Source organism: Elephas maximus, chromosome 5, assembly GCF_024166365.1.
Source record: "Elephas maximus indicus isolate mEleMax1 chromosome 5, mEleMax1 primary haplotype, whole genome shotgun sequence".
In the NCBI taxonomy this organism is placed as follows: Eukaryota; Metazoa; Chordata; class Mammalia; order Proboscidea; family Elephantidae; genus Elephas; species Elephas maximus.
This window is the reverse complement of record NC_064823.1, coordinates 84707508-84733749: the sequence shown is the minus strand read 5'-3', so window position 1 is coordinate 84733749 and position 26242 is coordinate 84707508. Positions and strand designations below refer to the sequence as shown.

At 38.6% G+C, this 26242-nt stretch overlaps 1 protein-coding gene and 1 pseudogene across 1 annotated transcript in view; both read right to left on the bottom strand.

Annotated features, from left to right (window-relative positions):
- LOC126076717 (afamin-like) overlaps positions 1-6563 on the bottom strand; it is a 35852-nt pseudogene extending 29289 nt beyond the window's left edge.
- LOC126077091 (cytochrome c oxidase assembly protein COX18, mitochondrial) overlaps positions 1-26242 on the bottom strand; it is a 124030-nt gene that overhangs the window by 2905 nt on the left and 94883 nt on the right. The gene's annotated exons all lie outside the window — the stretch shown is intronic.

Genomic DNA, 26242 nt, shown 5'->3' with positions numbered 1-26242 from the left:
TTTTTTTTTAATGGGTATGAAAAGAAAGACACAGATGCAAAAGATATTAAAGTGATAAAAATTAGCAGAATTTTGCAACAGCTTGTTGTAAGGGACAAAGAAGATGGAGAACTCAAGAATGTCCACTTTTCTTTAAACTCTGTGACTGGTCTCACTAACAGGCACTGTGGGGGATAACAAATTGAGTAAGACACAATCCCCATCTTCAGGGCCACAGTGATGCTTACAGCACTTGTGTTCAAGGTACAAAAAGGAGCCGTTCCAGAAAAGAGGGAGTACAAAAAGACGCCTTCTCTGGACAGTTCCAAGCATACCCTCTTTAGGTGGAAGAGATATAAAGTCACCCTTTCTTCCAGGCTGACACTGCCTCAGCCAGGCTTGAGGAGGTATCTTTCTACACACAAGCTGCACAAAGAAGGAAGTGAGTCCTGCATACCCTCAAGGTGTTTACCATCTAGTTGGGAAATACAACCAAAGGAACCAGAAAAATCCCAACTCACACGTATTTCTCACCGTTACCATAAACCATACACATTGGGTCATTGGTAACACAGCCACAACGGATAATATGACCACCAATACACAAACTCTGGGAAGACTATTTTGAAATACCTGACTAGTATACACACACTAGATGGAGGAAGAAAAAGCAAGTGAAGAATTAAATTGAAAGAAAGCAAGGTTAAAAAAAAAAATAGAAATTATTTCAACTTTAGTCATTCCTTAGCTAATATACAAGAAAATTTCTTACCTATATCCAGAGGCTTTGTGGGCATTGTTAGGGATTCAGTCAAAAAGAACAAGAAAATAACAAAACCTGTAAGTTTTAACTGCTTCATTTTTATAGAAATCACATTCACAAAGAGAGTAGTGTGATTGCAGAAAATTGAGTTTTTATGCTATGCTTTGACACTAAGTAATAAAGTAACCTGTTTAATCAATTTCTGATACACTGGATATTTGACTTTATATGATTACATTGCAGAATTTCTGGCTAATTATTAACTTGGAAAAAACTGCCACTGTGTTTCACTGAAAAAAACTACCGAGTTAAAAAAAAAAAAAAAAGTCCACAGGTTAAGTATGCACAATGACTAATCAAACAGACAACAAAAGGGGGTGGGAGGAGGGAATCTTGAAATACTGCAAATGCTAAAGAAAAAAGTACTAGAATAGTTAATTCACCAAAAAAAAAGAAACAAAAAAATACCACTAGAAAGGTACTAAATTTTTTTTTTTTTTCTTTTTAATGGATTGAATTGTGTCCCTCCAAAAAAGTGTGTCATCTTGACTGGTCCATAATGCCCAGTATTGTGTGATTATCTACCATTTTGTCATCTGATGTGATTTTCCTGTGTGTTGTAAATTCTACCTCTATGATGTTAACGAGGTAGGATTAGGGCTGTTAAGTTAATGAGGCAAGACTCAATTTATAAGATTAGGTTGTGTCTTAAACTTATCTCTTTTGAAATATAAAAGAGAGAAGCAAGCGGAGAGACATGGGGACCTCATACCACCAAGAAACAAGAGCCAGGAGAATAGAATGTCTTTTGGACCCTGGATCCCTGCGCTGAAAGGCTCCTTGACTGGGGAGGATTGATGACAGAGAACTTCCTCCAGGGCCAATGGAGAGAGAGGGCCTTCCCCTGGAGCTGGCACCCTGAATTTGGACTTCTTGCCTCCTAGAGTGTGACAGAATAAATTTCTCTTTGTTAAAGCCATTTACTTGTAATATTTCTGTTACAGCAGCACTAGATGACTAAGACAACTGATAATAAAGGAATAAGAAATTCAAATTTCAAAATAATGCTGTTAAAATTTCAAAAAGAAAAAAACGAGACTAATTCTCGTAAACATAGTAAAACAGGTGCTCTCATATAATCAAAGCTTTTGGAAAACAAGTTTATAATAAAAATCAATAGTCTCAAGAAATACTCATATCCTATGAACTGATCATTTAAATACTGGGAATATATACACTAACCAAAAGATTGGGGGTTCAAATCTGCCCAGAGGCACCTCGGAAGAAAGGCCTAGTGATCTACTTCTGAAAAGCAACAGCTATTGAAAATCCTATGGAGCACAGTTCTACTTTGAAAAACATAGGGGTTGCCATGAGTCATGTATGACTTCAGGGCGACTGGTTTGTTTTTTTTATACTGAAAATATAATTCTAAATATGAAAATATTTTAAGTACATCATAAACAAGAATTTATTTCCCAGCTCTGTACAGGGAAAGGCCCTGAAAGCAGTAACAAAGTAGCAAAGAGCACATTTAGTGCCTACATCTCTTAGTGCTATTATTTACTAAAAAAAGCCTGGGCTTCTTAGACAAATGAATGATTCCAGGGCTGCAATAAGAAAAGTATAAGGTAAGCCTGGAACATATTAAACAGAAAATAAGGAAGTGCTCAAAAACAAATGGGGGCAAGTCAAAAGGAGATAAAAAACAGTGGGCCAATTTGACAATTAAATAATGGCAGGAGTGGAATGTACCCATTAAATTAAAAACAAAAATAAAAGAATTCATAATCTGTGTTGTCATTAGGCGCCTGTTTTAGTCATCTAGTGCTAATGAGAGTTTATTCTCTCACAGTCTAGTAGGCTAGAAGTCCAAATTCAGGGCACCAGCCCCAGGGTAAGGCCTTTTCTCTCTGTGGGCTCTGGAGGAAAGTCCTTTTCATCAGTCTTCCTCGGGTCTAGGAGCTTTTCTGCACAGGAACCTTGGGTCCAAATTATGTGCTCTGCTCCCAGAGCTGCTTTCTTGGTGGTATAAAGTCCCCCTGTCTCTCTGCCCGCTTCTTTTACATCTCAAAAAAGATTGGCTTAAAACAGTCTAATCTTGTAGATTTCATGAATATAATTGCCACTAATCCATCTCATTAACATCATAGTAATAGGATTTACAACGCAAACAAAAATCATATCAGATGACAAAATGGTGGATGATCACACAATACTGGGAACCATGGCCCAGACAAATTGATAGACATACTCTTGGGGCACTTCCAATCCACGAAAGCGCTGTTGAGTTGGTTCCAACTCACAGCAGCCCTATGTACAACAGAACAAAATACTGCCTAGTCCTGCGCCATCCTCACAACCATTGCCATGTTTGAGCCCATTGTTGCAACCACTGTGTTGACCCTCATCAAAGGTCTTCCTCTTTTTTGCCAACCCTCTACTGTACCACGCATGATGTCCTTCTCTAGGGACTGGTCCCTCCTGATAACAAATGCAAAGTACTTTGAGCAAAGTCTCTACATCCTTGCTTCTAAGTAACATTCTGGCTGTACTTCTGCCAAGACAGATTTGTTCGTTCTTCGGCAGTCCATGATATATTCAATATTCTTCGCCAACACCATAATTCAAAGGCATCAATACTTCTTCAGTCTTCCTTATTCACTACCCAGCTTTCACAAGCATATGAGGCAATTGAAAATACTCTGACTTGGGTCAGGCGTAGTTTAGTCCTCAAAGTGACATCTTAGCTTTTTAACACTTTAAAGAGGTCTTTTGCAGGAGATTTTCCCAATGCGATAGATGTGGGATTTCTTGCCTTCTGCGTCCATGGGTGTTGATTGTGGGCCCAACTAAAATGAAATTCTTGACAACTTTAATATGTTCTCCATTTATTATGATGGTACTTAATGGTCCAGTTGTGAGGATTTTTGTTTTCTTCGTGTTAAAGAGTAATCCATATTGAAGGCTTTAGCCTTTGATATTCATCAGTAAGTTCTTCAAGTCCTCTTTGCTTTCAGCAAGCAAGGTTGCGTCATCTGCATACCATGGGTTGTTAATGAGTCTTCCTCCAGCTCTGATGCCACATTCTTCTTTATATAGACTAGTTTCTCAGATTATTTGTTCAGCATACAGATTGAATAAGTATAGTGAGAGGACACAACTCTGATGCACATATTTCCTGATTTAAACCACACAGTATCTATCTTGTTCTGTTCAAACGACTGCCTTTTGATCTACGTACGGGTTCCACATGAACACAATTAAGTGTTCTGGAATTCCCATTCTTGGCAATATTATCCAAAATTTTTATGATCCACATAGTCAAATGCCTTTTGCATTTTCAATAAAACTCAGGTAAACATCTTTCTGGTATTCTCTGCTTTCAGCCAAGATCCATCTGACTTCAGCAATATCCCTTGTTCCATGTCCTCTTCTGAATCCAGCTTGAATTTCTGGCAGTTCCTTGTCAAAGTACTGCTGCAACCACTTTTGAATGATCTTAGTAAAATTTTACTTGCATGTGACATTAATGATAATATCCAACAATTCTTCATTCTATTGGATCAACTTTCTCTGGAATGGGTACAAAGATGGATCTCTTCCAGTCACTTGCCCAGGTAGCTCTCTTACAAATTTCTTGGAATAGATAAGTGACTGCTTGCAGTGTTGCATCAGTTTGTCGAAACATCTCAATTGGTATTTCATCAATTCCTGGGGCCTTATTTAAAATATTCATTTAAATAAATGTTTTAAATAAATGTAGTTAAAAATAAGACACAACTGTAACTATGATGTTATTGAGTCACTAGCTGTTGTTGAGTCAGCCTGTGACTCATGTACAACAGAATGAATTGCTTCCTTGTCTGGCGCCATCCCCATTATCAGGGGGTACTGGTACGTGGAGAAGAACATCACATTTGGTAAAGTGAGGGTCAGGGAAAAAGAGGAAGACCCTCAAGGAGATGGACTGACACAGTGGCTACAACAATGGGCTCAAACGTGGCAATGATTTTGAGGGTGGCGTAGGACCGGGCAGTGTTTCATTCTGTTGTACATAGGGCCATTTTGAGTCAGAATCTACTTGAGGGGACCTAACAACAACAACCACTGATATTAAATTTAATATTTTAATGACCATATGAATTCAAATAGGAGTCCATGCCTAGTTAAAAACACTGTGTATTTAAGCTAGTTTTCTTCCTTGTCATTTTGAATTTGACTGGAATTATCTGACTGCTAACTCCCTCACTGGACCACTGGTGGTACAGTGTCCAAGCACTTGGTTGCTAACAAAAGGTCTACAGTTCAAATCTACCAGCAGCTCCATGGAACCCTGTGGGACAGTTCTACTCTGTCCTATAGGGTTGTTATGGGTCAGAATTGACTAACAGCAACAGGAACTCCCTCATTAATGAGTAATAAATTTTGAGACTTGCTCAGAAAAGTGTGTCTAAGAAATTTTGCTTCAACAAAAACATACACACGCACACACACGCATACATATATATACACAGACACTGAAAAGAGAGAGGACGCCAGTGGTATGTTCAAAAATTTGAGAAAACCCTGGAAATTAAAACAGATGGAATTAAATTAATGGGGAAAATAGAAAATTCAGCTCAAAACATGGAAGAGGAGATCAGTTCTTCCAAAGAACGTTCCAGAGAAGCTCCAAGCCTGAAGAATATAAAGAACAGGAAATAATCCGAATAATAAAACTATGTTCTGAACACTTAAATTAGAGGACACCACTCCCCCCTCCCACCAGCACCACACAGTGATGTCTTTCATCTCCAGGTCAAAATACAAAAGCGACATAATCAGTTTGTGTCGCCAAAAGCTGACCTCCAGACAAAGACTTGTATGCAGGTAATTTATTTGGAAGGGCATTTGAGGAGGCACAAGTGAGGAAGTGAGGCAGAGAAGGGAGAAGAGCCAATAAAGCCAGTGCTGGTGAGTAGGTAACACTGTAGGCAACTGGGGCTTAATCCTGATAGGAAATATATGAGAAACTGTGTGGAAGATGCCCTAGAATTGTCCCACCAGAGGACTGGGAAGCTGGGGTGTTCATCCATTAACTAAGGTATATGTGGGCAAGAAATAATCTGTAACCCCGAAGGAGAAAAGAAGCTACTGCAGGAAGGGGGAAGCGGTGGAGAGGAAAGAGCTAGCACTGCCAGATAAAATTATAAAACACCATCATTAAAACCGTGTGGTATTGGCAATCAATAAAAAAAAAAACAGGCAGGTCAAATACAACAGATTGCAAGTCCAAAATTAGACTCAAATGAATATGTCCATAAAAAAAAAAAAAAGATAATTCCAAATAGATCAGACATCCAAAAGTAAAAAAGAAACCAAAAAAGCACTACAAGAAAAAATAGGTGAACCCCTTGTAGTGGGTTGAATGGTGGCCCGACAAAAAGATATGTCCCCCCGCAACAAAAAAGAAGTGAATTCTGACTCATGGCAACCCCACGTGTCCTCCAGAACCTGTAAATATTAATTTATTTGGAAAAGCAATCTTTGTAGATGTAATCAAGTTAAGGATCTTGAGATGAGATCATCCTAAATTCAATGACAAGGCCCCTTATAAGGAAAGGGAAGAAGACACAGCGGAGACGGTCATGTGAAGACAAAGTTATAAACAAACGACTGCTGGCAGCCGCTAGAAGTTAGGAAACAGGCATGGAACACATTATCCCTCAGAGTTTCCAGAAGGAACCAACCCTGCCAACACCTTAATTTCACAAAATGTGAAATTAAGGTGTTGGCAGGGTTGGCATCCAGAAATGTGAAAGAATAAATTTCTGTTGTGTTAAGCCATGCAGTTTTGATAATTCATTATGGCAGACATAGGAAACTAATATACTTCTCTGTAACATTGAGGTGGGGAAAATTTTCCTAATTATGATTCAAAATGCAAAAGCAGTAATAAATTCAATTACCTAAAAAATTTAAAGATTTTGTATGGAAAAAATGCTATAGACAAAGTTAAAATAAAAAGCTGAGAAAAGGTATCTGAAACCTATATTATAATATACAAAGAACTCCTGAAATACTGAAGAGAAAAAAAGACCAACAATCTGATATGAAATTGAGCGTAAGAACAGATAATTCTCAAAAGAAAAAAAAAAATTTTTAATGGGCCTTAAACATAAGAAACTATGCTCATAATAAGAGAAATACACATCTAAACAACACCACATCACAGTTCTCAGCTATCTGATTGGCAAAAATCTAAATGACCAACAAAATACATTTAAGATGAAGCTGTGGGGAAATGGGTCCTCTCATCCATTGCTTATGGGAAAGCAAAATGGTGCAATACCTATGGAAAGGAATTTTTCAATATCTAAAAAAAAAATACATTTTTTCTTTGAGCCAACAAACCCTCTAATAGGTATCTATCCTAAAATGAATTCAACACTAGATTACTCATTTTGACATTATTTATATCAGCAAAAGATTGGAAATAATCCAAATACCCATCAATAAGAAACTGGGTGAATAAATTATAGTACTTTCACACAAACATATTCTATGAAACTATTAAAAGAATTGAGGAAAAACTATATGCATGACATTACCTGATCTTTAGGATGCACTATTAAGCAAAACAAAGCAAGGTACAGAACAATATATATAATACACAAATTCTTTTTTATTTTTTTAATTGTACTTTAGATAAATGTTTACAGAGCAAACTAGTTTCTCATTAAACAATTAATAAAACCAAAAAAACCAAAGCCACTGCCCTCGAGTTGATTCTGACTCATAAAGACCCTACAGGAAGGAGTAGAACTGCCCCATAGGGTTTCCAAGGAGCGGCTGGTGGATTCCAACTGCCAATCTTTTGTTTAGCAGCCAAATGCTTAACCACTACGCCACCAAGGCTTCAGACAATTAATACACATATTGTTTTGTGACATTCGTTGTCAACCCCACGACATGTCAACACTCTCTCCTTCTTGACCTTGGATTCCCCATTACCAGCTTTCTTGTCCTCTCTTGCCTCCTTCTCATCCTTGTCTCTGGGCTGGTATGCCCATTTAGTCTTATTTTGTTTAATGGGCCTGTGCAATCTTTGGCTGAAGAGTGAACTTCAGGAGTGACATCATTACTGAGCTATAAGGGTGTCCCGGGGCCAAATGCTCAGGGTTTCTACAGGGTCTGTCAGACCACTAAGTCTGTTTTTTTTTTTTGTAAGTTAGAATTTTGTTCTACAGTTTTTTCCAGCTTTGTCCAGAACTCTCTATTGTGATCCCTGTCAGAGCAGTCAGTGATGGTAGCCAAGCACCATCTAGTTGTGCTGGATTCAGTCTGGTGGAGGCCATGGTGGTTGTGGTCCATTAGTTCTTTGGACTAATCTTTGCTTTGTGTCTTTGGTTTTCTTCATTCCCCCTTACTCAAGATGGGGTAGGACCAGTGCAGTACCTTAGAAGGCTGCTCACAAGCCATTAAGATCCCAGAAGCTACTTACCAAAGTAGAATGTAGAATATTTACATTAAAAACTATGTTATGCCAGTTGAACTAGATGTTCCCCAAGACCATGATTCCCACAGCCCTCAGCTCAGTAGTTTGATCCCTTAGGTAGTTTGAATGTGTCTATGGAGCTTCCATGACCTTGCCTTGGACAAGCTGTGCTGGCTTCCCCAGTATTGTGTACTGTCTTCACCTTCACCAAAGTTACCACTTATCTCTTGTCTATTTAGTGTTTTTCCCTCCCACACCTCTGCTTCCTCATAACTATCAAAGACTGTTTCTTTTTGTGTGTAAACCTTTTCATGAGTTTTTATAGTAATGGCCTCATACAATATTTGTCCTTTTGTGACTTATTTCACTCAGCATAATGCCCTCCAGCTTCATAGATGTTGTGAGATTCATCGTTGTTCTTTATCCTTGTGAAGCATTCCATTGTGTGTATGTACCATAGTTTGTTTATCCATTGTCTTAGTCATCTAGTGCTGTTATAAGAGAAATACCCCAAGTGGATGGCTTTATCAAAGAGAAATTTATTTTCTCACAGTCTAGTAGGCTAGAAGTCCAAATTCATGGTGTCAGCTCCAGGGCAAGGCTTTCTCTTTCAGCTCTGGAGGAAGGTCCTTGTTATCAATCTTCCCCAGGACTAGGAGCTTCTCTACACAGGAACCCCAGGTCCAAAGGACATGCTCTGCTCCCAGCACTGCTTTCCTGGTGGTATGAGGTCCCCCACTCTCCGGTTGCTTCCCTTTTCTTTTATCTCTGGTAAGATAAAAGGTGGTGCAGGCCACACCCCAGGAAAACTTCTTTTACATTGGATGAGGGATGTGACCTTAGATTAGGGATGTGACCTTAGATTAGGGATATCACCCTAATTCTCTTTAACATAAAATTACAATCACATAGTGGAGGACAACTACACAATACTGGGAATCATGACCCAGCCAAATTGATACACACATTTTGGGGGGGACATAATATAATCCATGACATCCATTCATCTGTTGATGAGCACCAAGGTTGTTTCCATCTTTTTGCTATTGTGAACAATGCTGCAATGAACATGGGGGTACATATGTCTATTTGTGTGATGGCTTTTTTCTCTGGGATATAGTTCTAGGAATGGGATTGCTGAATCATATGGTATTTCTATTTTTAGCTTTTTAAGGAAGTGCCACAGCATTTTCCAAAATGGTAGTGCCATTTTATATCCTCACCAGCACTGCACAAGGGTTTTAATCTTCCCGCAGCCTCTCCAACATTTGTTATGTTCTCTTTGATTTGTGCCAATAATGTTGGGGTGAGATGGTATCTCATTGTAGATTTGATTCAAATTTTCCTAATGGCTACTGGTTGCTAATAGGAATCTAGGAAAATTGGAAATCGTCAAAAATGAAATGGAGTGCATAAACATTGATATCCTAGGCATTAGTGAGGTGAAATGAACTGTTATTGGTCATTTTGAATCGGACAATCATATGGTCTACTATGACAGGAATGACAACTTGAAGAGGAACGGAGTTGCATTCATCATCAAAAAGAGCATTTTAAGATCTATGCTAAAGTACAAAACTGTCAGTGATAGGATTATATCCATATGCCTACAAGGAAGACCAGTTAATAAGACTATTATTCAAATTTACTCACCAACACTAAGGCCAAAGATTAAGAAATTGACAGTTTTTACCATCTTCTGCTGTCTGAAATTGATCGAACATGCAATCAGCCAAAAGAAAGAAACAAAGACAGAGGATCAGTAGTTGGGAAATATGGCCTTGGTGATAGAAACAATGCCAGAGGTCGCATGACAGAATTTTGCAAGACCAATGACTTCTTCACTGCAAATACCTTTTTTCACCAACATAAGTGGGGACTATACACATGGACCTCACCAGACAGAATACACAGGAATAAAATTGACTACATCTGTGGAAAGAGTCAATGGAAAAGCTCATATCATCAGTCAGAACAAGGCCAGGAGCTGACTGCAGAATAGACTATCAATTGCTCATATGCACGTTCAAGTTGAAACTGAAGGAAATTATGACAAGTCAAGGAGGGCTGAAGTACGATCTTGAGTACATCCCATCTGAATTTAGAGACCGTCTCAAGAATAGATTTGACACGTTGAACACAATGACTGAAGACCAAATGAGTTGTGGAATGACACCAGGGACATCACACATGAAGAAAACAAGAGGTCAATAAAAAAACAGAAGAGAAAGAAAAGACCAAAATGGTTGTCAGAAGAGACTCTGAAAGTTGCTGAACATCGAGTACCTAAAGCAAAAGGGAAAAAATGATGAAGTAAAAGAGCTGTACAGAAGATTTCAAAGGGCACCTGGAGAAGACAAGGTAAAGTATTATAATGATATGTGCAAAGACCTGGAGTTAGAAAACCAAAAGGGAAGAACACACTCTGCATTTCTCAAGCTGAAAGAATTGAAGAAAAAAATTCAAGTCTCAAGTTGCAATAATGAAGGATTCTACAGGGAAAATATTAAACAATGCAGGAATCATCAAAAGAAGTTGGAAGGAATACACAGAGTCACTATACCAAAAAGAATTGGCTGAGTTCAATCATTTTAGGAGGTAGCATATGATCAGGAACCCATGTTACTGAAGGAAGAAGTCCAAGCTGCACTGAAGGCATTGGCAAAACACAAGACTCCAGGAGTTGACGGAATACGAATCAAGATATTTCAACAAATGGATGTGGTGCTGCAAGTGCTCACTCGTCTATGCCAAGAAATGGGAAAACGGCTACCTGGCCAACCAACTGGAAGAGATCCATATTTATGCCTATTCCCAAGAAAGGTGATCCAACCAGATGTGGAAATTATTGAACAATATCGTTAATATCACACACAGTAAAATTTTGTTGAAGATCATTCAAAAGTGGCTGCAGCAGTATATTGACAGGCAACTGCCAGAAATTCAAGCTGGATTTAGAAGAGGATGTGGAATGAGGGATATCATTGCTGGATCCTGGCTGAAAGCAGAGAATACCAGAAAGAACTTTACCTGTGTTTTATTGACTATGCTAAGGCATTCGACTATGTGGATCATAACAAATTATGGATAACATTGCAAAGAATGGGAATTCCAGAACACTTAATTGTGCTCGTGAGGAACCTGTATATAGACCAAGAGGCAGTTGTTCAAACAGAACAAGGCATGGTTTAAATGCAGGAAAGGTGTGTGTCAGGATTGTATCCTTTCACCATACCTATTCAATCTGTATGCTGAGCAAATTATCTGAGAAACTGGACTATATGAAGAACAGGGCATCAGGATTGGAGGAAGACTCATTAATAACCTACATTATGCAGATGATACAACCTTGCTTGCTGAAAGTGAAGAGGACTTGAAGCACATTGTCATGAATTGAATTATGTACCCCCCCCACCCTCGCCAAAATTTGTGTATCAGCTTGGTTAGGCCATGATTCCCAGTACTGTGTAGTTGTCTTCCATTTTGTGATTGTAATTTTATGTTAAAGAGGATTAGGGTGCCATTGTAAAACCCTTACAGGTCACATTCCTGATCCAATGTAAAGCGAGTTTCCCTGGGGTGTGGCCTGTACCACCTTTTGTCTTACAAGAGATAAAAGGAAAGGGAAGCAAGCAGAGAGTTGGGGACCTCAAACCACCAAGAAAGCAGCACCGGGAGAGAGCACATCCTTTGGACCTGGGCTCCCTGTGCCTGAGAAGCTTCCTCCAGAGCCAACAGAGAAAGGCTTCCCCTGGAGCTGATACCCTGAAATTGGACTTGTAACCTACTAGACTGTGGGAGAATAAATTTCACTTTGTTAAAGCCATCCACTTGTGGGATTTCTGTTATAGCAGCACTAGATGACTAAGACACATTTATTGATGAAATCAAAGACCACAGCCTTCAGTATGGATTGCACCTCAACATAAAGAAAACAAAAATCCTCACAACTGGACCAATAAGCAACACCATAATAAACAGAGAAAAGACCGAAGCTGTCAAGGATTTCATTTTACTTGGATCCACAATCAACACCCATGGAAGCAGCAATCAGGAAGTCAAAAGGCGCATTTCATTGGGCAAATCTGCTGCAAAAGACCTCTTTAAAGTGCTGAAAAGCAAAGATGTCGCCTTGAGGAGCAATGCGTGCCTGACCCAAGCCATGGTGTTTTCAGTTGCAACATATGTACGTGAAAGCTGTATGATGAAGGAAGACCGAAGAATTGACACCTTTGAATTGTGTTGGTGAAGAATATTGAATATGCCATGACTGCCAAAAGAATGATCAAATCTGTCTTGGAAGAAATACAACCAGAATGCTCCTTAGAAGCAAAGATGGTGAGACTACATCTTTGGACACGTTATCAGGAGGGATCAGTCCCTGGAGAAGAACATCATGCTTGGTAAAGTGGAGGGACAGCAAAAAAGAGAAAGACTCTTTAAGGGGGTAGATTTACATAGTGGCTGCAACAAGGGGCTTAAGCATAGAGACAATTGTGAGGATGGCACAGGATCGGGCAGTGTTTCATTCTGTTGCGCATAGGCTCCCTATGAGTTAGAACCGACTTGAGGGCCCCTAACAACAACAACACTGATTCGGAGTATTTACTTACATATCTTATATATCTGTTAGCCACTTGAATGTCTTCTTTGGTAAAGTGTCTGTTCATACCCTTTGCACATTTTTTAAATCAATTATTTGTCTTTTTATTGTAGAGGTATTGGATTTCACTGTAGATTTTAGAGATTAGACCTTTGTCAGGTTTGTTATAGCCAAAAATTTTTTTGCAGTCTGTAGGTTCTCTTTCTACTCTTTTTGTGAAGTCATTTGATGTGCCTAAGTGTTTCATTTTTAGAAGATCCCAGTTACCTAGTTTACCTTCTGGTGTTTATGTATTATTAGTTATGGTTTGTATCCTGTTAATGCCATGTATTAGGGCCTCTAGAGTTGACCCTATTTTTTCTTCTATGATCTTTATAGTTTTTGATTTTATGTTTAGGTCTTTGATGCATTTTGAAATAGTTTTTGTGTGTGTTGTGAAGCATGCATCCTGTTTCACTTTTTTTTTTTTAACTTTTATCGTGCTTTAAGTGAAAGTTTACAAATCAAGTCTGTCTCTCATATAAAAACTTATATACACCTTGCTATGTACTCCTAATTGCTCTCCCCTTCATGAGACATCCTGCTCCTCCCCTCCACTCTCTCTATTTGTGTCCATTCCACCAGCTTCTGACCCCCTCTACCCTCTCATCTCCCCTCCACATAGGACATGCCAACATATAGTCTCAAGTGTCTACTTGATCCAAGAGGCTCATCTTCACAAGCATCTTTTTCTATACTGTTGTCCAGTCCAATCCCTGTCTGAAGAGTTGGCTTTGGGAATGGTTCCTGTCTTGGGCTAACAGAAGGTCTGGGGACCATGACCACCGGGGTCCTTCTAATCTCAGTCAGACCATTAAGTCTGGCGTTTTTATGAGAATTTGGTGTCTGCATTCCACGGCTCTTCTGCTCCCTCAGGGGTTCTCCGCTGTGCTCCCCGTCAGGACAGGCATCGTTTGTAGCCGGGCACCATCTAGTTCTTCCAGTCTCAGGCTGATGTAGTCTCTGGTTTATGTGGCCCTTTCTGTGTCTTGGGTTCATAATTACCTTGTGTCCTTGGTGTTCTTTATTCTCTTTTGCTCCAGGTGGGTTGAGACCAACTGATGCATCTTAGACAGCCATTTGCTAGCGTTTAAGACCCCAGACCTGTTTCACTTTTTTGCAGATGGACATCTAGTTTTGCCAGCACCATTTGTTAAAAAGACTGTCTTTTCCCCATTTGATGGATTTGGGGCCTTTATCAAAGATGGTGGATGGATTTACATCTGGGTTCTCAATTCTGTTCCATTGGTCAATGTGTCTGTTGTTGTACCAGTACCAGGCTGTTTTGACTACCATAGCTGTATAGGTTCTGAAGTCAGGTAGTGTGAATTCTTTTTTCTTCTTCAATAGTGTTTTACTTATCTGGGGCCTCTTCCCTTTCCATATAAAGTTAATGATTAGTTTTTCCATCTCTTTAAAGAATGCTGTTGGTATTTCAATTGGGATTGCACTGTATTTGTAGATTGCATTGGGTAGAATTGACGTTTTCCCAATGCTGTGTCTACCCGTCTTTGAGCATGGTGTGTTTTTCCATTTATGTAGGTCTCTTTTGGTTTCTTACAGTAGTGTTTTGTAGTTTTCTTTGTGTAGGTCTTTTACATCCCTGGTTAGATGTATTCCTAAGTATTTTATTTTTTTAGGGGCTTTATAAATGGTATTGTTTTCCTGATTTCTTTTCCAAAGTTCTCTTTATTGTTGTATAGGAATTCAACTGAGTTTTGTATGTTTATCCTGTATCGTGCTATTCTCTGCGGAATCTTTCTATAAGTTCCAGTAGTTTTCTTGTGGAGTCTTTTGGGTTTTCTACGTATAGTATCACATCATCTGCAAATAGGGAAAGTTTCACTTCTTCTTTACCAATTTGGATGCTATTTATTTATTATTTTTTTCTTTCCTTATTGCTCTAGCTAGGGCTTCCAGCACAATGTTAAATAGGAGTGGTGATAAAGGGTATCCTTGTCTTGTTCCTGTTTTCAAGGGAAATGTTTTCACCCTCTACCCATTAAGAAAGATGTTGGCTGTTGGTTTTGTATAGATGTTGGTTTTATTATGTTGAGGAATTTCCCTTCTATACCTATTTTATTGAGAGTTATTATCAGGAATGGGTGTTGGAATTTGTTGAGTGCCTTTTCTGTGTCGGTTGAGATGATCATGTGATTCTCTTCTTTTATTTATGTGGTAGATTATGCTGATTGGTTTTCTAATGTAGAACCATCATTGCATAGCTGGTATGAACCCTACTTGGTTGTGGTGTATTATCTTTTTGATATGATGCTGAATTTTATTGGCTAGAATTTTGTTGAGAATTTTTGCATCTATATTCATGACAGACACTGGTCTGTAATTTTCTTTTTTGTGGTGTCTTTCCCTGGTTTTGGTATCACGATTATGCTGGCTTCATAGAATGAATTTGGAAGTATCCTTTCTTGTCTATGTTCTGAAATAGTTTGACTAGTACTGGTGTAAGTTCTTCTCTGAATGTTTGGCAGCATTCTCCAGTGAAGCCACCTGGGCCAGGGTTTTTTTTTGTTGTAGGGAGTTTTTTTTTTGTTTTTTTTTTTTTAACCTTTTCAATCTCTTATTATCGGTCTGTTCAGATTTTCAACTTCAGTTTGTGTTAGTTTGAGTAGGTAGTGTGTTTCTAGAAATTTATCCAGTTCCTCTAGGTTTTCAAATTTTGGGGGTAGAGTTTTTCATAACACTCCATCATGATCCTTTTTATTTCAGTTGGGCTTGTTGTAATGTCCCCCATTTCATTTCTTATTTGGGTTATTTGTGTCCTCTCCTGTTTTTCTTTTGCCACTTTGGCCAGTGATTTCTTGATTTTGTTGATCATCTCAAAGAACCAACTTTTGTTTTTGTTTTCTATTCCTTATTTCATTTATTTCTGCTCTGATTTTTATTATTTCCTTCTTCTGATGGCTGTGGGCTTCTTTTGCTATTCTCTATTTGTTCGAGTTGTGTAGCTAATGTTTTGATTTTGTCCCTTTTTTCTTTTTTGATGTGTGCATCTATTGTTATAAATTGACCTCTAAGCACTGCCTTTGTTGCACCCCAAAGATTTTGGTATGATGTGTATTCATTCTTGTTTGATTCTAGGAATTTTTGGATTCATCTTTGATTTCTTCTATTACCCAGTGATTTTTAAGCATGGTGTTATTCAGTTTCCAAGTTGGTTTTTTTTTTTTTTTTCTTCTTGCTCTTCCTGTCATTAATTTCTACTTTGATGGCATGTGATCAGAGAAGATACTTTCTGTTATCTCAGTGTTTTGGATTTTGTTGAGGGTTGCTTTGTGACATAAGATGTGGTCTATTCTGGAGAACATTGCATGTGTGTTGGAAAAGAATGTGCACTTTGCTGCTGTTGGGTAGAGTGTTATATATATGTCTATGAAGTCAAGTTGGTTGACTGTGGCCTTTAGATCTGTATATTTGATGAGTTTCTTTCAAGATGTTCTGTCCTTTAGCAAGAGTGGCGTGTTGAGGCCTCTTTAGGTGTGTAGATATTTATTATGGTTATGTCTTCATGATGGACTGTCCCTTTAATCATTATATAGTGCCCTCCTTTGTCTTTTATGGTAGATTTTGTTTTTAAGTCTATTTTATCTGAGATTAGTACTGCCACTCCTGCTCTTTTGTGGTAGCTGTTTGCTTGATATATTTTTTCCATCCTTTGATTTTTAATAAAATTTTGAGTCAGAATCGACTCAATGGCACTGGGTGGGTTTGATGTCTTTGTTACTAAGGTGTATTTTTTGTAGGCAGCATGTTGATGGGTCCTGTCTTTTTTATCTATTCTGTCACTGTCTGCCCTTTATAGGTGCATGTAAGCCATTTACATTCAGTGTGATTATCAACAGATTTGAGTTTATTGCTGTCATTTTGTAGTGCTTTTTTGTGCTGATGTTTTCTTTGATTCTCTTACTCTCTTACTAATTCCTTTTCTGTATTTTTTCTCTTTTGTTTTTGTAGACTTTGTGTTTGCTGAGATTTTATGTTTTTCTTTATTTTGATGAGTAGGTTTGTTAACTTTGTGGTTTCTTTGAAATTTACCCCATCTTCCTAAGTTTAAACCAGTCTTTTATTACTTGATAATGCCTCGACTTCCTCTTCATTTGAAAGTTTTATACCTATTCCATTTATTCCCTCTTTTATTATTCTGATGTTTTCATTTACAGATTGACGTCTCTGGTTCTCTGTTATAAATTTTTTAGTTTTGTGTTATCCTTGAGAGTTTATTTTCTAGTCTGGTATCTGGCTGATGCTGTCTCATGTGCTACACTCAGGTTGTTGTCTGATGTTGATTCTCAAACTGAAGGTCTCCCTTTAATAATTCTTGTAAGTTTGGTTTGGTTTTTATGTATTCCCTTAATTTCTTTTTATCTGGAAATATCCTAATTTCACCATTATATTTGAGCCCAAATGGTGAATCTGGCCATGATAGCTGGTATGGGACCTCCATTCCACATCTCTCCTCATTCTTTGTCAGTTTCTAATTCCATTTGACACTTGATCGAGTTTTTTATTCCTTCATTTGGTACTCTGAGCTCCAGGATTGAGGTTTGTGTCTGTTTTACTTAGTTTTCCAGGTCTTCACTGCAGAGGGACAGCACGGTGCTTCTGTCTATAGCATCAGGTTGGCTCCACCTCCCCATAATATGCAAATTCTTGTGTAGTAAGTTTATGGTAGTAGAATAGGATTAGACCTACTCCTCACTTATTAACTAGCTTGTTATCTGACATTTCGCTTTTACAACAATAGTAAAAAATATACTACCTGACTATTTTGTGCATTAACAAGGAATGTCTGGCAGTAACAAATGCTGAGGTGTGAGACAAGAGTAACACTAGTTGTGATGGTTAAGGTTATGTGTCATCTTGGCTGCACCATGATTCTCAGTGGTTTTGCAGTTATGTAATTTGGCAGTTGTGTAGTGTGTAGCCACCCTCCGTTTTTGTGATCTGATGTGGCCATCTTCCATTTTGCATAATTACACTTTTCACATAATAACCTGGTCTTTGGAACCTAAAAACCATGCCCATGAGTGAGGAGTGGGTGTATACATATTTGCTAAGATTTTTAAAATGAATAGCAGAATGGGTAAAATGAGAACTAAAAAAAAAAAAACTCTTTTCTATAGAAGAAAGAAGGGACAGGATGAAATGGAAGCGAGGAATGGAAGTGAGACTTCTCTGAACACACTTTGTTAATAGAGTTTAGCTTTGGAGTCCTATAAATATTTAGCAAATATAAAAAATAAGTAAAAAGAAGGAAAAAACTATTTGAAAAAATATCAGAGATATTGCAAAATAGTCAAATTCTGGACATGGCTTGAAGGCTTTGCTCAGTTTGGAATACATTGAGTTTCAGTTGTCCATGCATTCTCAGCATGGAGATGTCAGGGAGAAAGCTGACATATGAGTCTAGAAATTAAGAAAGAAATCCAGGCTAGATATATAAGTATGTTTTCTCAATATCTACATGATATTTAATGCACTGAGTCTGGATGAGATTACCTAGAGAGGAAGTTTAGATTCAGGGAGGTCTGCTTTGGGACTGTAATATTTACAGGTCAGAGAGTTGAGGAGGATACAGCAAGGGAGAAAATGGGGCTGGAGGAAAATGCAGAAGCCAAGTAAGGAAAATGTTTCAAGGAAAAGGGAGTGAGTAGTTGTGTCAAATTCTATTGAAAGAATTTGGGTAAGGTAAAGACAGAATTGACTACTGGATTTTGAACTGTGGAAGTGGTAACCTTGACTTTTATACTGCTCACCAGTGGCGTAAGAAGGTGTTACTTCATTGGAAACTCATGCTCTGGTATCTAGCACATTGAACACTCTGTTGCTTAATTTCATGACTGCCTTGTTCACGCTTGCCAAGTCAACATCTGTGAACTGCATGACTATACAATTAGAGTAAACAAAGTATGTGTTTTAAAAAAAGAGGAAAAAAGAAGAGTATCTGATAGAACTTCCTCTTAAAACTTCCGCACACCTTTCTCTTTTCCATCACTCCAGGGCACTTTTTTCCCAAATAGCCTAAAAGATGAAATCACCTCTGATCTAGATTAAGGCAAGTTTGGCAGCTTTAGTGGTTAAATGATGACAATTTAGTAACAATATGCTTCTCTCTATAAATTGCTAAGGCAGTGGCATTCTTTGGCCAGTTCAAAATCAGGTGATGCTGAAATAAATTACAGCACATTCTTGTCTAGGGTTTTCATCCAAGAGCCAAAGCAAGATTGTGCCAGAGGCTATTGCCCCTGAGTCTCCTACTGAAATGCAGTTCTACCATGAGATTGGCATTTGGGGCTATGTTCTGTGTCTTCTAGAATGGGAGTAGGGATCAAAGGGAAAAAAAAAAGGGTAAAAGGGAGAGGAAGAAGACAATAAGAGAGGTTTGATTCTTTGCAAACTGATAAAGAATATAGGATAAGAAGACAAGAAGAGAGGATAAGTGTGTACTAAGATGTGGTGCTTCCATGAATGTGATCATAAGATAGCCCAGCCTGGGCAGGAATTTTACAGGGTTATCAAACCCAGATGTGAACTGGGTGCTTTCAATACTAATTTACAGCAGATACGAGAACGAAGATGGTGAAGTAGGAAGTTCCATGCTCCCCTCCTCCCACAGAGAAAGTAAAAAATCATGCAGAAAACGGCAGAGCTCACCTTGTAGGTGCTGGTGAGAACAGCCAAGGGATCATGGCAGCAGGGCAAAGACTTGCAGAATGATAGGAATGCTTTGAGACTTTTTTGTTTGTTTGTTTCCTTGATGCTGGCTTGAGCATCATGTTGCTTGCAGACATGTTTTCAGCTTGAGAGATTGGCCCCTGGTTCTGGAGTGTGTAGAGGCTTTTAAGATAGAGGTGCCCAGCATATCTGAAACGGTTTGTTCAGGTTTGGACCCAACCCCATTTTGAACCTTTACCTTTGCCTTAGCAACTGTTAGTCTTGTAGAAACTTAATTTTGTATCTATGGAAATGTTTTTCTTTGTAACCAAGTTAAGAAAGAATGTTGTCAGTTTGTTCCCAAGGAGCCTTGATGCAAACAGTTACAAATCAATCAAAAATATCCCTACAATCACCATGCAGTAACTAACCAACAAAGCACACATATCACCAAGTAGTAACTAGTCAACGAAGATTCTTTAAAACAATCACTGTAAAGCCCCTGCTTTTGTTAACCCTCCTTTGACTTTTACAAATCACTAGTAAGCCAATCAGAATATTATATTGTTAGTTCCTGGTTTAACAAAATAAACATTGCTTGAATGCCTGTAACTTCTCAGAGTGTGCTTCATTTCACATTGTGGGACTCAGTGTCTTCCCAATTTGAATTGTCTTTCCTTCCAATAAATCTCTTTTGATTTCACTTTAAATAGAGAATGCATCTTTACTCTATGGCATTTTTTGGCAAACCAGGCAGGAGCCAAAGGAGCTTTATCTCTTCCACATTCCTGAAAATTTGCAGACTCGACCAGCTTTGGTATCAGCACAGGCCTCTTGCATCCACAACTGTCTCCATGAATTCTTGGGACACACCAGAGGTAAACCCTCTCAACCACCAACAGCTCTGAGAGATTTATTGTCTGTCTTTTTACTTTACTTTCAATTCTGTTCACCTCTGGAGTGTGATGCTGAGTTTCTTCCCAAATTAAGTTTGGTGGGGCCAACATCTAACTTGCTACTGCCAGCCATGTTCTGAAACTCCCTTTCTCTCACTTTCAGATTGTTGTCAAGTTTAGTTTGACTGGACTTACATCTAGTGGCCAATAGGTGTCAGTTCATCTGAATCCTTTTTCTTCTTCTTTTCTTTCTTCCAGCATGTATTTCGGGTAAAACACACAAGCTATTGTGCATCAGGTTAACACATGTTTACTTAGTAAGCAATCTCTTAAGAGACAGGGAATGCCAATCCAAAACTGATGCAAGACCCCTCCAAGGTCTACTGTAGCTCATATGACGAAGTATTATGGCCCCAGTTCAGTTTTGTGTATTAACTGCTGGCATGTACTTACATTTGAAATCTAGGAAAGTGACCCTTGTGAGGCATTTTGCACAGTAAATTAGAGGCCAAATATTCCCTAATTAATACAATGGAATCCCTTTAATAATTAATATTTGGAAGCTTCCAGGAGGTATCAAACAGCAAATTTGCCTCTCTGCAGAACACTATTTCGAAACAGACTGAATGGATTTTTTTTTTTTTTTTTTTTTGATTACAATGTCAGAGCTCTGAAACCTCACTGGCTACTTATCTGGTGATGCTCTTTCTACCTTTCCCTGCCCTTCCAGAAGCCATTCCTTTTTACCCATTCTTACCTTCCTGCCCCTATATCAATTAGTACACATGCTAGTGAGTCCTGGAGAAGCTCAAATATGATTAGAGCATGCTAGCTGAAAAGGTGCCCAGGCTAGTCTTCTTTAAATCCCAACATGACACCTGAGAAAATGCTTAAAGAAGCCCAGAAAAAATGGAACTTACTTGAGATTCTTAGTAAAACCTTTACTCCTATAGTACATTGGATAAAAATTAATTCTTGCATGAAAACTAAAAATAAGGGTATTTATGCTGCCTTAATTTTAAACTTTCAGCTTCAATAAAAAGGAATCAGCTTAACTGAAAAATCACTCCTGTTGCTGAGCTAACAGGTTTGGCTCATGAACTAACTCAACCATAGAAACTAAACAAACTGCTAAGACAAGTAAATTAATGGCTTTACACCCATAGCCACAAACCCAGCCAAGCAAGAAATTCCTATTTTATAAAAGAAGCCCTGGAAATAACAATAAGTTTGGGGCTAACGTCTGCTTTTATTACAAGAAACCCAGACACTGAAAAAATTTAAAAAGTCCCAAACCTGACTCCTTTCAACTTTCTGAAAGCCCATTAGCTATTATATTATCCAGTTAGACCCTGTTACTAGAAGATACCCTGACCCTTGCCTTAAAGCAGTTGCTGCAACCACTAGGCTAATTGAGACCTCAGCAAATATAGTTAAATTTCTCTTTCTTGATGTTTACATCCCTCATACAATGTTAACCATTTTAAATTCAACACCGATTCAACATCTCTCAGTCAACAAAATGACTTCTCATGAAGTTCTTCTTTTAGCTGCTTCTAAGTGAACAAAGAATGAGGAAGACTGAAGAAGAATTGGTGCCTTTGAATTATGGTGTTGGCAAAGAATACTGAATATATCATGGACTGCCAGGAGAATGATCAAATCTATCTTGGAAGAAGTACTGCCAGAATACTCCTTAGAAGTGAGGATGGTGAGACTTTGTCTCACGAACTTTGGATATGTTATCAGGAGGGACCAGTCCTTGGAGAAGGACACTGTCTTGGTTATCTAGTGCTGCTGTAACAGAAATGCCATAAGTGGATGGCTTTAACAAAGAGATATTTATCATCTCACAGTCTAGGAGGCCAGAAGTCTGAATTCAGGGTGTCAGCTCCAGGGGAAGGCTTTCTTTCTGTGTTGGCACTGGGGGAAGGTCCTCGTCATCAATCTTCCCCTGCTCTAGGAGCTTCTCAGCATGGGGACCCCAGCTCCAATGGACACACACTCCGGCTCTACTTTCTTGGTAGTATTGAGTCTCCAAGTCCCTCTGCTTACTTCTCTCTTTTATGTCTCAAAAGAGTGACTTAAAACAGCCTAAATTTGTAGATTGAGTCTTACCTCATGAAGATAACTGCCATTAATCCCACCTCATTAACATCATAGAGGTAGGATTTACAACACATAGGAAAATCACATCGGATGACAAAATGGGGAACAATCACACGATACTGGGAATCACGGACTAGCCAAGTTGACACACATTTTGGGGGGACACAATTTAATCAATGATAGACATCATGCTTGGTGAACTAGAGGGTAACTGAAAAAGAGGAAAACAGTCAACGAGATGAAATGACACAGTGGCTGCAACAATGGACGCAAACACAGCAACAATTGTGAGGATGGTGCAGGACCAGCCAGTGTTGTACATAGCATTGTTATGAGTCAGAACTGACTTGATCACACCTAACAACAGCGATATTTGATTACATACTATAACCTCTTTAAACCCAGCCACATTGTTACCACCACCCAATAAACATAACCATCCTCCCCATAATTGTTTAAATTTTATAAAACAACTTTCATCTCCTAGACAAGATTTACAAGAAACCCCATAACCAAATCCTAATTTAGTTTTATTTATTAACAGGTCATTTTAAAAACCTGAACCTACTAGCTCTCATTACCAGGAACTTATACTTTGACCACATCTACAAAAATCCTCAAGAATGGAACCCTCCCTGAAGTCACTTTAGCCCAAGTGGAAGTGATCGTGCTCACATGTAAATTCACTTCTAGACAGTTGGTAAATGTTTTTAGGGACTTGAGTGTGATTCAAAATTACTCATGATTTTGGTATTTTATAGAAACAGAGGGGGTTCCTAAACTCTTTTGAGGCCCAAATAAAAATAGCCATTTAACGGCAGACCTCTTAGAAGTCCTTTTGCTCCTCTCCAAGATTGCTGTTATTAAAATTGAAGCCCATCAACCTAAAGAGGTTCAAAAAAAAAAAAAAAAAATTAAAGATAATAACCAATCCAATAGAGCGGCTAACAGGCCACTCCCCAGCTGCCCTCTAAGAACAATACCCTCGTTCATGATCACGATAACCTTACTTGTGACCATGATGTAAAGGAGGGAATGAATGTAAATAATAGTTATAACACCTGTAAATAAAAAAAGTTGACACCTGTAAATATGGCACCTGTAAAATGTCCACCAAAATTTAATCCGAAAGGAATTTCTAAGTCACTTTTTAAACACCAATAGTTAACTCCCACAGAAGAAATTAAAGAATGGAAGCAGGCCAGCTGGCATCAGAATTCAACCACTGGATTGTGGATCAGGCCTAATTATAAACTCAGTTTGCCAGAGTGCTTACATGTCCCAATGGTTTGAAATTATCTGCATGATAATACAGAGAATAATGGCAAATGAACTAATTAGGCTTCAGAAGCCCATTGATGGGGAGATTTTTCTGCTGTTGTAAACCATGTTCTCACAGTTTTAAAAATCACACTCCCTGTTTCAATCATGTCAATGCTCCTCACAAGCTTTTAATGGTTATGTGTGCTTCCTCACATCGGGGCACTGTTTTAGATGACAAACAACCTTTTAACATGCTTATAGAAAACCCCTCCAGGCCTGAAAGAGTTGCCTTAAAAAATGTGTAGGAATATAAAAAATCAACCCCCACATGACAAAACAGAGAAATGGAAAAATATGGATGCTCCCAGTATTCTACCTCTGGGATATGGATGGACCCTAATGAGAGCTTAGTCTTTGTAAACCTCTGTACTGGAGGCACTGCACATGAATACCCATTCAGGAAGAGAAAGATGACAGAAATTTTGAAGAAATATTAATGAGAGTACTTTTATGAAACCTCTGAACAAGCGACTTGTCAATATCCTATTTGCCCACAATATAATTTAGGCAGAGCTTTTAGAGCTGCACCTGGGAAATTTTCCTCTGCCTTCAGGACCAATTCTTGAGTGGCAAATAGATTTTATTCAGCTCCCATCCTCAAATAATTATGTTTGTATTAATAATAATTTATAGATTTTCCCACTGTGTACAGGTTTTCCCTAGTCATCAAACTACTGCTGCCCTTGTAATTAAGAAACTTCTTGAGAATATTATCCTCACCTGGGACCGAGGAACCCATTTTACTGGCAAATAATTAAAGAAATCTTTCCCATTTTTCAAAAACTTCATTATCCTTATCATCCTCAATCTTCTGGTCTACTTGAAAAAAACTAATGGTATGATAAAAACTCAACTAGCCAAAATTTCCACATCCTTACAGTTGCCCTGGACTGAAGTGTTGCCTCTAGTCCTTTTAAATTTGAAGACTATTCCATTTAGACTTCTCAAAGTGACTCCTTTTGAAATTATTACTGGACAGCCAATGGCCCTCCCCTATCAGACAACATGCCTTTAATCAAAACTAATTCAATATGATTTGTTCCCATATTGTAAGCCCTTAATCCAATAGTCTAAAGAACATTTTTCACAAGTTAAAGAAGCTTTTGATAGTCAAAAGCAAGAACTATCTAAATTATCCTATATTCAAACTGGAGATTATGTTATCTAGAAAAGGAAACAATTGAAAATTTTTCTTGAGCCTCAATGGAAGGGGCTTTACCTGGTTGTTCTTACTAATCCTTGCGCTACTAAATTACATGAAGTTAAAACTTAGATTCATCTCCCCCAATTAAAAAGGATCATGGCCCTTATCTGGATTGTCCAATCTACTAAAGGACTAAAGGATTCAAATTGAAATTTAAATGCCTCAATGACCAGAAGAAGATGACTATACCGGAGATAGACAACTGAACCCAAGACTGCAGAACAAGATTCGGGCAGAATGCTACAAAGTTTGGACTTTTCATACTTGATTTTCTGATCTTCAGACTCCTTGTCCTTTTTTAACTATTACACATTTGTAAAACCATCTCCCCCCTCCTTTTTTTTTTAATTGAATTTTAGATAAAGGTTTACAGAACAAACTAGTTTCTCATCAGTCAGTACACACATTGTTGTATCACACTGGTTACACAACACCACGCATGTCAACATTCCCCCTTCTCAACTCTGGGTTCCCTATTACCAGCTTTCCTGTTCCTTCCTGCCCTCCTGTCCCTGCCCCAGGACTGGTGTGCCCCTCCAGTCTTGCTTTGTTCATGGGTCTGTTCAATCTTTGGCTGAAGGGTGAACCTCAGGAGTGGCCACGTTACTGAGCTGAAAGGGTGTCTGGGGGTCATACTCTCAGGGTTTCTTCAGTCTCTGTCAGGCCAGCAAGTCTGGTCTTTCTTTTTGAGTTAGGATTTTGTTCTACATTTTTCTCCAGCTGTGTCTGGGACCCTCTCTTGTGATCCCTGTCTGAGCAGTCAGTAGTGGTAGCTGGGTACCATCTAGTTGTACTGCGCTCAGTCTAGTGGAGGCTGTGGTAGATGTGGTCCATTAGTTCTTTGGACTAATCTTTTCCTTGTGTCTTTAGTTTTCTTCATTCTTCCTTGCTCCTGACAGGGTGAGACAAGTGAAATATCCTAGATGGCTGCTCACAGGCTTTTAAGACCCCAGACACTACTCACCAAAGTAGAATGTAGGACATTTTCTTTATACACTCTGTTATGCCAATTGAGCTAGATGTTCCCTGAGACTATGGTCCCCACAGCCCTCAGCCCAGCAATTCGGTTGCTCAGGGAGTTTGGATGTGTCTGTGGAGCTACGGTGGCCTTGCCTTGCACTGGTTGTGCTGGCTTCCCCAGTATTGTGTACTATCTTACCCTTCGCCAAAGTTA